The sequence below is a fragment of the Staurois parvus genome, unplaced genomic scaffold, assembly GCF_062004578.1.
Source record: "Staurois parvus isolate SC_StPar_1 unplaced genomic scaffold, SC_StPar_1.0 ptg000118l, whole genome shotgun sequence".
Classification (NCBI taxonomy): Eukaryota; Metazoa; Chordata; class Amphibia; order Anura; family Ranidae; genus Staurois; species Staurois parvus.
In genome coordinates this window covers 8,603,199-8,616,304 of record NW_028317914.1, presented here as the reverse complement: position 1 = coordinate 8,616,304, position 13,106 = coordinate 8,603,199, and positions in this window count along the sequence as shown.

Sequence of the window (13,106 nt, the reverse complement as noted above, 5' to 3'; positions counted from 1 at the left end):
TTTTTCCTAAACTATATACATATAACAATTTTTTTCTGTTCTGCCTATGTGAAATCTAGCAGTCTTTTAGTTGAATCCCATGGTCAAAAATGAAACTGCCCAGAGACAATAGATTCTTTCTCCAGTTTTAACATTTTTAACCATAAGATGACAAGCCTGCCCACCACGACAAGGTAGACTCTTTTAGGGCAGGACCTACACTAAACTACACTACGCTAAACTACTCCATGCTAGTCATCGTATTTTTTGTGTTAGATACCTGTTTGTGATAAGCCTCATCCTAGAACCTTCCTTCTTCCTTTCCAGACTTGTTTACAGAGATTTACATAAGAACAACCCTTTTCATTCAAAAAACAGAGAACAGATTTAAAAGGGTTGTTGCTGTTATCTTATGGCGGGTGATGCAGTGGTCAGCAATGATCATCTGTAATGTCCCGACACATTTCCCCTTCTTTAATCAATGCAGAGCTCTCTTCCACATAGATGCCTTCAGTCTGAAAGGTCTAAAGTGTTTCAATTGTAGTGAAGTTTATTCACAGATACCAAACTTGATCATGGCCAAAAGGCCGAGAAGCAATAATGCAGATAGGAAAAAGGGCAGTATGGTAGATCACAGTCTCCTTCCTTGTGGGGACTAAGCTTCTACCCCAATAGCAGCAAGTAGGAGAAGCCCAAATTTAATTGAGGATCCTACCAGGCTGAGCAGAGGGTTCCCCAAAAGGATCGAAAGGCTTGGATAGATCGAAGAACTTCTCAACGACGCAGCTGGACAGCAGGGACACCCCTAAGGGCCTAGGTCGATACCAAACTTGATCATGGCCAAAAGGCCGAGAAGCAATAATACAGAAAGGAAAGAGGGTAGATCGCAGTCTCGTTTCTTGTGGGGACTAAGCCTCTAACCCAATAGCAGCAAGTAGGTGAAGCCAAATTTAATTGACGATCCTACCAGGCCGAGCAGAGGGTACCCCACAAGGACCAAAAGGCTTGGATAGATCGAAGAACTTCTCAACGACGCAGCTGAACAGCCGGGACACCCCTAAGGGCCTAGGTCGATACCAAACTTGATCATGGCCAAAAGGCCGAGAAGCAATAATACAGAAAGGAAAGAGGGTAGATTGCAGTCTCGTTCCTTGTGGGGACTAAGCCTCTGACCCAATAGCAGTAAGAAGGTGAAGCCAAATTTAATTGACGATCCTACCAGGCCGAGCAGAGGGTACCCAACAAGGACCAAAAGGCTTGGATAGAGCAAAGAACTTCTCAACGACGCAGCTGAACAGCAGGGACACCCCTAAGGGCCTAGGTCGATACTAAACTTGATCATGGCCAAAAGGCCGAGAAGCAATAATACAGAAAGAAAAGAGGACAGTAGGGTAGATCGCAGTCTCGTTGCTTGTGGGGACTAAGCCTCTAACCCAATAGCAGCAAGAAGGTGAAGCCAAATTTAATTAACGATCCTACCAGGCCGAGCAGAGGGTACCCCACAAAGACCAAAAGGCTTGGATAGAGCAAAGAACTTCTCAACGACGCAGCTGAACAGCAGGGACACCCCTAAGGGCCTAGGTGGATAAAAAACTTGATCATAGCCAAAAGGCCGAGAAGCAATAATACAGAAAGGAAAGAGGGTAGATCGCAGTCTCGTTCCTTGTGGGGACTAAGCCTCTACCCCAATAGCAGCAAGTAGGAGAAGCCAAATTTAATTGACGATCCTACCAGGCCGAGCAGAGGGTATCCCACAAGGACCAAAAGGCTTGGATAGAGCAAAGAGCTTCTCAACGACGCAGCTGAACAGCAGGGACACCCCTAAGGGCCTAGGTCGATACTAAACTTGATCATGGCCAAAAGGGCCGAGAAGCAATAATACAGAAAGGAAAGAGGGTAGATCGCAGTCTCGTTCCTTGTGGGGACTAAGCCTCTAACCCAATAGCAGCAAGTAGGTGAAGCCAAATTTAATTGACGATCCTACCAGGCCGAGCAGAGGGTACCCCACAAGGACCAAAAAGCTTGGATAGATCGAAGAACTTCTCAACGACGCAGCTGGACAGCCGAGACACCCCTAAGGGCCTAGGTCGATACCAAACTTGATCATGGCCAAAAGGCCGAGAAGCAATAATACAGAAAGGAAAGAGGGTAGATCGCAGTCTCGTTCCTTGTGGGGACTAAGCCTCTGACCCAATAGCAGTAAGAAGGTGAAGCCAAATTTAATTGACGATCCTACCAGGCCGAGCAGAGGGTACCCCACAAGGACCAAAAGGCTTGGATAGAGCAAAGAACTTCTCAATGACGCAGCTGAACAGCAGGGACACCCCTAAGGGCCTAGGTCGATACTAAACTTGATCATGGCCAAAAGGCCGAGAAGCAATAATACAGAAAGAAAAGAGGACAGTAGGGTAGATCGCAGTCTCGTTGCTTGTGGGGACTAAGCCTCTAACCCAATAGCAGCAAGAAGGTGAAGCCAAATTTAATTAACGATCCTACCAGGCCGAGCAGAGGGTACCCCACAAAGACCAAAAGGCTTGGATAGAGCAAAGAACTTCTCAACGACGCAGCTGAACAGCAGGGACACCCCTAAGGGCCTAGGTGGATAACAAACTTGATCATAGCCAAAAGGCCGAGAAGCAATAATACAGAAAGGAAAGAGGGTAGATCGCAGTCTCGTTCCTTGTGGGGACTAAGCCTCTACCCCAATAGCAGCAAGTAGGAGAAGCCAAATTTAATTGACGATCCTACCAGGCCGAGCAGAGGGTATCCCACAAGGACCAAAAGGCTTGGATAGAGCAAAGAGCTTCTCAACGACGCAGCTGAACAGCAGGGACACCCCTAAGGGCCTAGGTCGATACTAAACTTGATCATGGCCAAAAGGGCCGAGAAGCAATAATACAGAAAGGAAAGAGGGTAGATCGCAGTCTCGTTCCTTGTGGGGACTAAGCCTCTAACCCAATAGCAGCAAGTAGGTGAAGCCAAATTTAATTGACGATCCTACCAGGCCGAGCAGAGGGTACCCCACAAGGACCAAAAAGCTTGGATAGATCGAAGAACTTCTCAACGACGCAGCTGGACAGCCGAGACACCCCTAAGGGCCTAGGTCGATACCAAACTTGATCATGGCCAAAAGGCCGAGAAGCAATAATACAGAAAGGAAAGAGGGTAGATCGCAGTCTCGTTCCTTGTGGGGACTAAGCCTCTGACCCAATAGCAGTAAGAAGGTGAAGCCAAATTTAATTGACGATCCTACCAGGCCGAGCAGAGGGTACCCCACAAGGACCAAAAGGCTTGGATAGAGCAAAGAACTTCTCAACGACGCAGCTGAACAACAGGGACACCCCTAAGGGCCTAGGTCGATACTAAACTTGATCATGGCCAAAAGGCCGAGAAGCAATAATACAGAAAGAAAAGAGGACAGTAGGGTAGATCGCAGTCTCGTTGCTTGCGGGGACTAAGCCTCTAACCCAATAGCAGCAAGAAGGTGAAGCCAAATTTAATTGACGATCCTACCAGTCCGAGCAGAGGGTACCCCACAAAGACCAAAAGGCTTGGATAGAGCAAAGAACTTCTCAACGACGCAGCTGAACAGCAGGGACACCCCTAAGGGCCTAGGTGGATAACAAACTTGATCATAGCCAAAAGGCCGAGAAGCAATAATACAGAAAGGAAAGAGGGTAGATCGCAGTCTCGTTTCTTGTGGGGACTAAGCCTCTAACACAATAGCAGCAAGTAGGTGAAGCCAAATTTATTTGACGATCCTACCAGGCCGAGCAGAGGGTACCCCAAAAGGTCCAAAAGGCTTGGATAGATCGAAGAACTTCTCAACGACGAAGCTGGATAGCAGGGACACCCCTAAGGGCCTAGGTAGATAACAAACTTGATCATGGCCAAAAGGCCGAGAAGCAATATTGCAGAAAGAAAAGAGGACAGCAGGGAAGATCGCAGTCTCGTTCCTTGTGGGGACTATGCCTCTAACCCAATAGCAGCTAGTAGGTGAAGCCAAATTTTATTGACGATCCTACCAGGCCGAGCAAAGGGTAACCCAAAAAGACCAAAAGGCTTGGATAGATCGAAGAACTTCTTAACGACGCAGATGGACAGCAGAGACACCCCTAAGGGCCTAGGTCGATACTAAACTTGATCATGGCCAAAAGGCCGAGTAGCAATAATACAGAAAGGAAAGAGGACAGTAGGGTAGATCGCAGTCTCGTTCCTTGTGGGGACTAAGCCTCTAACCCAATAGCAGCAAGTAGGTGAAGCCAAATTTAATTGACGATCCTACCAGGCCGAGCAGAGGGTACCCCACAAGAACCAAAAGGCTTGGATAGATCGAAGAACTTCTCAACGACGCAGCTGAACAGCAGGGACACCCCTAAGAGCCTAGGTCGATACTAAACTTGATCATGGCCAAAAGGGCCGAGAAGCAATAATACAGAAAGGAAAGAGGGTAGATCGCAGTCTCGTTCCTTGTGGGGACTAAGCCTCTAACCCAATAGCAGCAAGAAGGTGAAGCCAAATTTAATTGACGATCCTACCAGGCCGAGCAGAGGGTACCCCACAAGGACCAAAAGGCTTGGATAGATCGAAGAACTTCTCAACGACGCAGCTGGACAGCCGGGACACCCCTAAGGGCCTAGGTCGATACCAAACTTGATCATGGCCACAAGGCCGAGAAGCAATAATACAGAAAGGAAAGAGGGTAGATCTCAGTCTCGTTCCTTGTGGGGACTAAGCCTCTGACCCAATAGCAGTAAGAAGGTGAAGCCAAATTTAATTGACGATCCTACCAGGCCGAGCAGAGGGTATCCCACAAGGACCAAAAGGCTTGGATAGAGCAAAGAACTTCTCAACGACGCAGCTGAACAGCAGGGACACCCCTAAGGGCCTAGGTCAGGGGTCTGCAACCTTTAAGACATAAAGAGCCACTTGGACCCGTTTCCGAAGGGAAAAAAAAGACTGGGAGCCGCAAAACCATTGCAACATTTATAACAAATCCGACACTGCATATATTGCAAAAAGCACTCTGGTCATGAAGGGGGTTTAAGGGCCCAGTAAGCAAAGGGTTAATCAGGGCCACAGTGTATCTTCATAATCACAATCATAGCCTTAGGTCAGTGGTGGGCAACCTTTTTTTTCAACTGAGCCAAATCTCGCTAAAACCACGATTGAAATTTATTTTGACAGGCACATTTTTAAAACTGAAAATACATCCCCCATATAGTAATTCATCCCCCATAGTAATTCATCCCCCATATAGTAATTCATCCCCCATAGTAATTCATCCCCCATATAGTAATTCATCCCCCATATAGTAATTCATCCCCCATAGTAATTCATCCCCCACATAGTAATTCATCCCCCATAGTAATTCATCCCCCATATAGTAATTCATCCCCCATATAGTAATTCTTCCCCCATAGTAATTCATCCCCCATATAGTAATTCATCCCCCATATAGTAATTCTTCCCCCATAGTAATTCATCCCCCATATAGTAATTCATCCCCCATAGTAATTCATCCCCCATATAGTAATTCATCCCCCATATAGTAATTCATCCCCCACATAGTAATTCATCCCCCATAGTAATTCATCCCCCATAGTAATTCATCCCCCATATACTAATTCATCCCCCATATAGTAATTCTTCCCCCATAGTAATTCATCCCCCATATAGTAATTCTTCCCCCATAGTAATTCATCCCCCATATAGTAATTCTTCCCCCATAGTAATTCATCCACCACATAGTAATTCATTCCCCATAGTAATTCATCCCCCATAGTAAGTCATCCCCCACATAGTAATTCATCCCCCACATAGTAATTCATCCTCCACATAGTAATTCATCCCCCACACAGTAATTCATCCCCCACATAGTAATTCATCCCCCATATTGTCCCAATTCACTTACCTTTGCTCCGCGCGTTCCTCTCGCTGTGTTCCCGCGCCGTTCTGGTCTTCAGGGCGGACTGAGAGAGGAGTTCGTCACTCTGCCCCGCCTACATCCTGGCTGCCCCACCTACATCCTGATAGCCAATGTTCCACGCTCCGTGGGTCGGATTTTTGAGGAGGGAGGGGAGCGGGCGCCCGGCACACAGAAGAGCCGCATGTGGCTCGCGATCTGCGGCTTGCCGACCACCTGGTGGGCAGTGTGCTCCGGAGCCGCAGCAAAGATGAAAAAGAGCCGCATGCGGCTCTGGAGCCGCGGGTTGCCGACACCCGGACTAGGTCGATACTAAACTTGATCATGGCCAAAAGGTCGACTAGCAATAATACAGAAAGGAAAGAGGACAGTAGGGTAGATCGCAGTCTTGTTCCTTGTGGGGACTAAGCCTCTAACCCAATAGCAGCAAGTAGGTGAAGCCAAATTTAATTGACGATCCTACCAGGCCGAGCAGAGGGTACCCCACAAGGACCAAAAGGCTTGGATAGATCGAAGAACTTCTCAACGACGCAGCTGAACAGCCGGGACACCCCTAAGGGCCTAGGTCGATACCAAACTTGATCATGGCCAAAAGGCCGAGAAGCAATAATACAGAAAGGAAAGAGGGTAGATCGCAGTCTCGTTCCTTGTGGGGACTAAGCCTCTGACCCAATAGCAGTAAGAAGGTGAAGCCAAATTTAATTGACGATCCTACCAGGCCGAGCAGAGGGTATCCCACAAGGACCAAAAGGCTTGGATAGAGCAAAGAACTTCTCAACGACGCAGCTGAACAGCAGGGACACCCCTAAGGGCCTAGGTCGATACTAAACTTGATCATGGCCAAAAGGCCGAGAAGCAATAATACAGAAAGAAAAGAGGACAGTAGGGTAGATCGCAGTCTCGTTGCTTGCGGGGACTAAGCCTCTAACCCAATAGCAGCAAGAAGGTGAAGCCAAATTTAATTGACGATCCTACCAGGCCGAGCAGAGGGTACCCCACAAGGACCAAAAGGCTTGGATAGAGCAAAGAACTTCTCAACGACGCAGCTGAACAGCAGGGACACCCCTAAGGGCCTAGGTGGATAACAAACTTGATCATGGCCAAAAGGCCGAGAAGCAATAAATCAGAAAGGAAAGAGTACAGTAGAGTAGATCACAGTCTCGTTCCTTGTGGGGACTAAGCCTCTAACCCAATAGCAGCAAGTAGGTGAAGCCAAATTTAATTGACGATCCTACCAAGCCGAGCAGAGGGTACCGCACAAGCACCAAAAGGCTTGGATAGATCGAAGAACTTCTCAACGAAGTAGCTGGACAGCAGGGAAACCCCTCAGGCTAACGACGCAGCAAAATTTGATCAAAAGACCAAGAAGTGCTAATGCAGGAATGTAAAGTCTGGGCACAAGAGCTGACAATCATTCAGAAATGATCTTCAGTCCTGTATTGCTTTAAAGAGTAACTCCACTTTTGTTGAGAGGACAACACTCCCCTCTGGGTGATTAATGTATATTTTTATGGTTGTGAAAGGTTTGGAGATTCTTACCTTTTGTTATTGTGCAGATAGATCCACGTGTGTTCTTGAACCAAATACACGGGAACGACTTTTGCAGTGATCGATCGGCGGCTGCTCCTGCGGGGTACCTGTGGAGAAAGTGGTAGGGTCTGCAAACCTGTAGAGATGATGGTTGTTGGAGGGGACGCCCATCATCTGACTGATGTCAGTGCCAACTTGTGGGAATATCAGCCTACCAGTTACACAGCAGGAAATGACACCTCCTGGAGGGCCCCTGTAGATTAGGAAGGGAAGTTGCTTGTTAATAACAATGAAAGATAATGTGATTTGTGTAGGAATTGTAGGTGTCGTTTGTATTTCCCCGTAAAAGTGGAGTTACTCTTTAAATGAAGCGCTAGGATTTATTAACCACCTCCCGTCCGGTTGTATATAAATGACCGGACGGTGAAAGTGCAGGGTCAGGTGGCCGTTTATAAATGGCCTTCCCGCCCCCTGCTTGTGCGCGCTCCCTTGGAGCGCACAGCAGTGCAATCCAGTACCCGTTGTGTCCTCTGTACACAGTGGAACACTGATCGTCGTACGGGACCTCTGAAAGCTGAAAATTGGCCTGGACAGGAAGGGGGTAAAAGTGTCCGGACTTGAAGTGGTTAAACATTACATTCAGAGAAATGTTGCCGACATAAAAAAGAAGGAATAAACGTGTAACATTAAAAATTCTGACAACATACAAAGCCACTTTAAAATGTTTTATACAGATTACTGTCTGTATCTTTTTTCTATAAATATAGACATATAACTATTTTCTTCTGCTCTGCCTAAGTGAAATCTTAGAGTCTTTTAGTTGAATCCCATGGTCAAAAATGAAACTGCCCAGAGACAATGGATTCTTTCTCCAATTTTGACATTTTTAACCATAAGATGACTAGCCTGCCCACCACGACAAGGTAGACTCTTTTAGGGCAGGACCTACACTAAACTACACTACGCTAAACTACTCCATGCTAGTCATCGTATTTTTTGTGTTAGATGCCTGTTTGTGATAAGCCTCATCCTAGAACCTTCCTTCTTCCTTTCCAGACTTGTTTACAGAGATCTACATAAGAACAACCCTTTTCATTCAAAAAACAGAGAACAGATTTAAAAGGGTTGTTGCTGTTATCTTATGGCGGGTGATGCAGTGGTCAGCAATGATCATCTGTAATGTCCCGACACATTTCCCCTTCTTTAATCAATGCAGAGCTCTCTTCCACATAGATGCCTTCAGTCTGAAAGGTCTAAAGTGTTTCAATTGTAGTGAAGTTTATTCACAGATACCAAACTTGATCATGGCCAAAAGGCCGAGAAGCAATAATGCAGATAGGAAAGAGCGCAGTATGGTAGATCGCAGTCTCCTTCCTTGTGGGGACTAAGCTTCTACCCTAATAGCAGCAAGTAGGAGAAGCCCAAATTTAATTGAGGATCCTACCAGGCTGAGCAGAGGGTTCCCCAAAAGGACAGATAGGCTTGGATAGATCGAAGAACTTCTCAACGACGCAGCTGGACAGCAGGGACACCCCTAAGGGCCTAGGTCGATACCAAACTTGATCATTGCCAAAAGGCCGAGAAGCAATAATACAGAAAGGAAAGAGGGTAGATCGCAGTCTCGTTCCTTGTGGGGACTAAGCCTCTAACCCAATAGCAGCAAGTAGGTGAAGCCAAATTTAATTGACGATCCTACCAGGCCGAGCAGAGGGTACCCCACAAGGGCCAAAAGGCTTGGATAGATCGAAGAACTTTTCAACGACGCAGCTAAACAGCCGGGACACCCCTAAGGGCCTAGGTCGATACCAAACTTGATCATGGCCAAAAGGCCGAGAAGCAATAATACAGAAAGGAAAGAGGGTAGATCGCAGTCTCGTTCCTTGTGGGGACTAAGCCTCTGACCCAATAGCAGTAAGAAGGTGAAGCCAAATTTAATTGACGATCCTACCAGGCCGAGCAGAGGGTACCCCACAAGGACCAAAAGGCTTGGATAGAGCAAAGAACTTCTCAACGACGCAGCTGAACAGCAGGGACACCCCTAAGGGCCTAGGTCGATACTAAACTTGATCATGGCCAAAAGGCCGAGAAGCAATAATACAGAAAGAAAAGAGGACAGTAGGGTAGATCGCAGTCTCGTTGCTTGCGGGGACTAAGCCTCTAACCCAATAGCAGCAAGAAGGTGAAGCCAAATTTAATTGACGATCCTACCAGGCCGAGCAGAGGGTACCCCACAAAGACCAAAAGGCTTGGATAGAGCAAAGAACTTCTCAACGACGCAGCTGAACAGCAGGGACACCCCTAAGGGCCTAGGTGGATAACAAACTTGATCATAGCCAAAAGGCCGAGAAGCAATAATACAGAAAGGAAAGAGGGTAGATCGCAGTCTCGTTTCTTGTGGGGACTAAGCCTCTAACACAATAGCAGCAAGTAGGTGAAGCCAAATTTAGTTGACGATCCTACCAGGCCGAGCAGAGGGTACCCCAAAAGGTCCAAAAGGCTTGGATAGATCGAAGAACTTCTCAACGACGAAGCTGGATAGCAGGGACACCCCTAAGGGCCTAGGTAGATACCAAACTTGATCATGGCCAAAAGGCCGAGAAGCAATATTGCAGAAAGAAAAGAGGACAGTAGGGAAGATCGCAGTCTCGTTCCTTGTGGGGACTAAGCCTCTAACCCAATAGCAGCTAGTAGGTGAAGCCAAATTTTATTGACGATCCTACCAGGCCGAGCAAAGGGTACCCCAAAAAGACCAAAGGGCTTGGATAGATCGAAGAACTTCTTAACGACGCAGATGGACAGCAGAGACACCCCTAAGGGCCTAGGTCGATACTAAACTTGATCATGGCCAAAAGGCCGAGTAGCAATAATACAGAAAGGAAAGAGGACAGTAGGGTAGATCGCAGTCTCGTTCCTTGTGGGGACTAAGCCTCTAACCCAATAGCAGCAAGTAGGTGAAGCCAAATTTAATTGACGATCCTACCAGGCCGAGCAGAGGGTACCCCACAAGGACCAAAAGGCTTGGATAGATCGAAGAACTTCTCAACGACGCTGCTGGACAGCCGGGACACCCCTAAGGGCCTAGGTCGATACCAAACTTGATCATGGCAACAAGGCCGAGAAGCAATAATACAGAAAGGAAAGAGGGTAGATCGCAGTCTCGTTCATTGTGGGGACTAAGCCTCTAACCCAATAGCAGCAAGAAGGTGAAGCCAAATTTAATTGACGATCCTACCAGGCCGAGCAGAGGGTACCCCACAAGGACCAAAAGGCTTGGATAGATCGAAGAACTTCTCAACGACGCTGCTGGACAGCCGGGACACCCCTAAGGGCCTAGGTCGATACCAAACTTGATCATGGCCACAAGGCCGAGAAGCAATAATACAGAAAGGAAAGAGGGTAGATCGCAGTCTCGTTCCTTGTGGGAACTAAGCCTCTGACCCAATAGCAGTAAGAAGGTGAAGCCAAATTTAATTGACGATCCTACCAGGCCGAGCAGAGGGTATCCCACAAGGACCAAAAGGCTTGGATAGAGCCAAGAACTTCTCAACGACGCAGCTGAACAGCAGGGACACCCCTAAGGGCCTAGGTCGATACTAAACTTGATCATGGCCAAAAGGCCGAGAAGCAATAATACAGAAAGGAAAGAGGACAGTAGGGTAGATCGCAGTCTCGTTCCTTGTGGGGACTAAGCCTCTAACCCAATAGCAGCAAGTAGGTGAAGCCAAATTTAATTGACGATCCTACCAGGCCGAGCAGAGGGTACCCCACAAGGACCAAAAGGCTTGGATAGATCGAAGAACTTCTCAACGACGCAGCTGAACAGCCGGGACACCCCTAAGGGCCTAGGTCGATACCAAACTTGATCATGGCCAAAAGGCCGAGAAGCAATAATACAGAAAGGAAAGAGGGTAGATCGCAGTCTCGTTCCTTGTGGGGACTAAGCCTCTGACCCAATAGCAGTAAGAAGGTGAAGCCAAATTTAATTGACGATCCTTCCAGGCCGAGCAGAGGGTATCCCACAAGGACCAAAAGGCTTGGATAGAGCAAAGAACTTCTCAACGACGCAGCTGAACAGCAGGGACACCCCTAAGAGCCTAGGTCGATACCAAACTTGATCATGGCCAAAAGGGCCGAGAAGCAATAATACAGAAAGGAAAGAGGGTAGATCGCAGTCTCGTTCCTTGTGGGGACTAAGCCTCTAACCCAATAGCAGCAAGAAGGTGAAGCCAAATTTAATTGACGATCCTACCAGGACGAGCAGAGGGTACCCCACAAGGACCAAAAGGCTTGGATAGATCGAAGAACTTCGCAACGACGCAGCTGGACAGCCGGGACACCCCTAAGGGCCTAGGTCGATACCAAACTTGATCATGGCCACAAGGCCGAGAAGCAATAATACAGAAAGGAAAGAGGGTAGATCGCAGTCTCGTTCCTTGTGGGGACTAAGCCTCTGACCCAATAGCAGTAAGAAGGTGAAGCCAAATTTAATTGACGATCCTACCAGGCCGAGCAGAGGGTATCCCACAAGGACCAAAAGGCTTGGATAGAGCAAAGAACTTCTCAACGACGCAGCTGAACTGCAGGGACACCCCTAAGGGCCTAGGTCGATACTAAACTTGATCATGGCCAAAAGGCCGAGTAGCAATAATACAAAAAGGAAAGAGGACAGTAGGGTAGATCGCAGTCTCGTTCCTTGTGGGGACTAAGCCTCTAACCCAATAGCAGCAAGTAGGTGAAGCCAAATTTAATTGACGATCCTACCAGGCCGAGCAGAGGGTACCCCACAAAGACCAAAAGGCTTGGATAGATCGAAGAACTTCTCAACGACGCAGCTGAACAGCCGGGACACCCCTAAGGGCCTAGGTCGATACCAAACTTGATCATGGCCAAAAGGCCGAGAAGCAATAATACAGAAAGGAAAGAGGGTAGATCGCAGGCTCGTTCCTTGTGGGGACTAAGCCTCTGACCCAATAGCAGTAAGAAGGTGAAGCCAAATTTAATTGACGATCCTACCAGGCCGAGCAGAGGGTATCCCACAAGGACCAAAAGGCTTGGATAGAGCAAAGAACTTCTCAACGACGCAGCTGAACAGCAGGGACACCCCTAAGGGCCTAGGTCGATACTAAACTTGATCATGGCCAAAAGGCCAAGAAGCAATAATACAGAAAGAAAAGAGGACAGTAGGGTAGATCGCAGTCTCGTTGCTTGCGGGGACTAAGCCTCTAACCCAATAGCAGCAAGAAGGTGAAGCCAAATTTAATTGACGATCCTACCAGGCCGAGCAGAGGGTACCCCACAAGGACCAAAAGGCTTGGATAGAGCAAAGAACTTCTCAACGACGCAGCTGAACAGCAGGGACACCCCTAAGGGCCTAGGTGGATAACAAACTTGATCATGGCCAAAAGGCAGAGAAGCAATAAATCAGAAAGGAAAGAGTACAGTAGAGTAGATCACAGTCTCGTTCCTTGTGGGGACTAAGCCTCTAACCCAATAGCAGCAAGTAGGTGAAGCCAAATTTAATTGACGATCCTACCAAGCCGAGCAGAGGGTACCGCACAAGCACCAAAAGGCTTGGATAGATCGAAGAACTTCTCAACGAAGTAGCTGGACAGCAGGGAAACCCCTCAGGCTAACGACGCAGCAAAATTTGATCAAAAGACCAAGAAGTGCT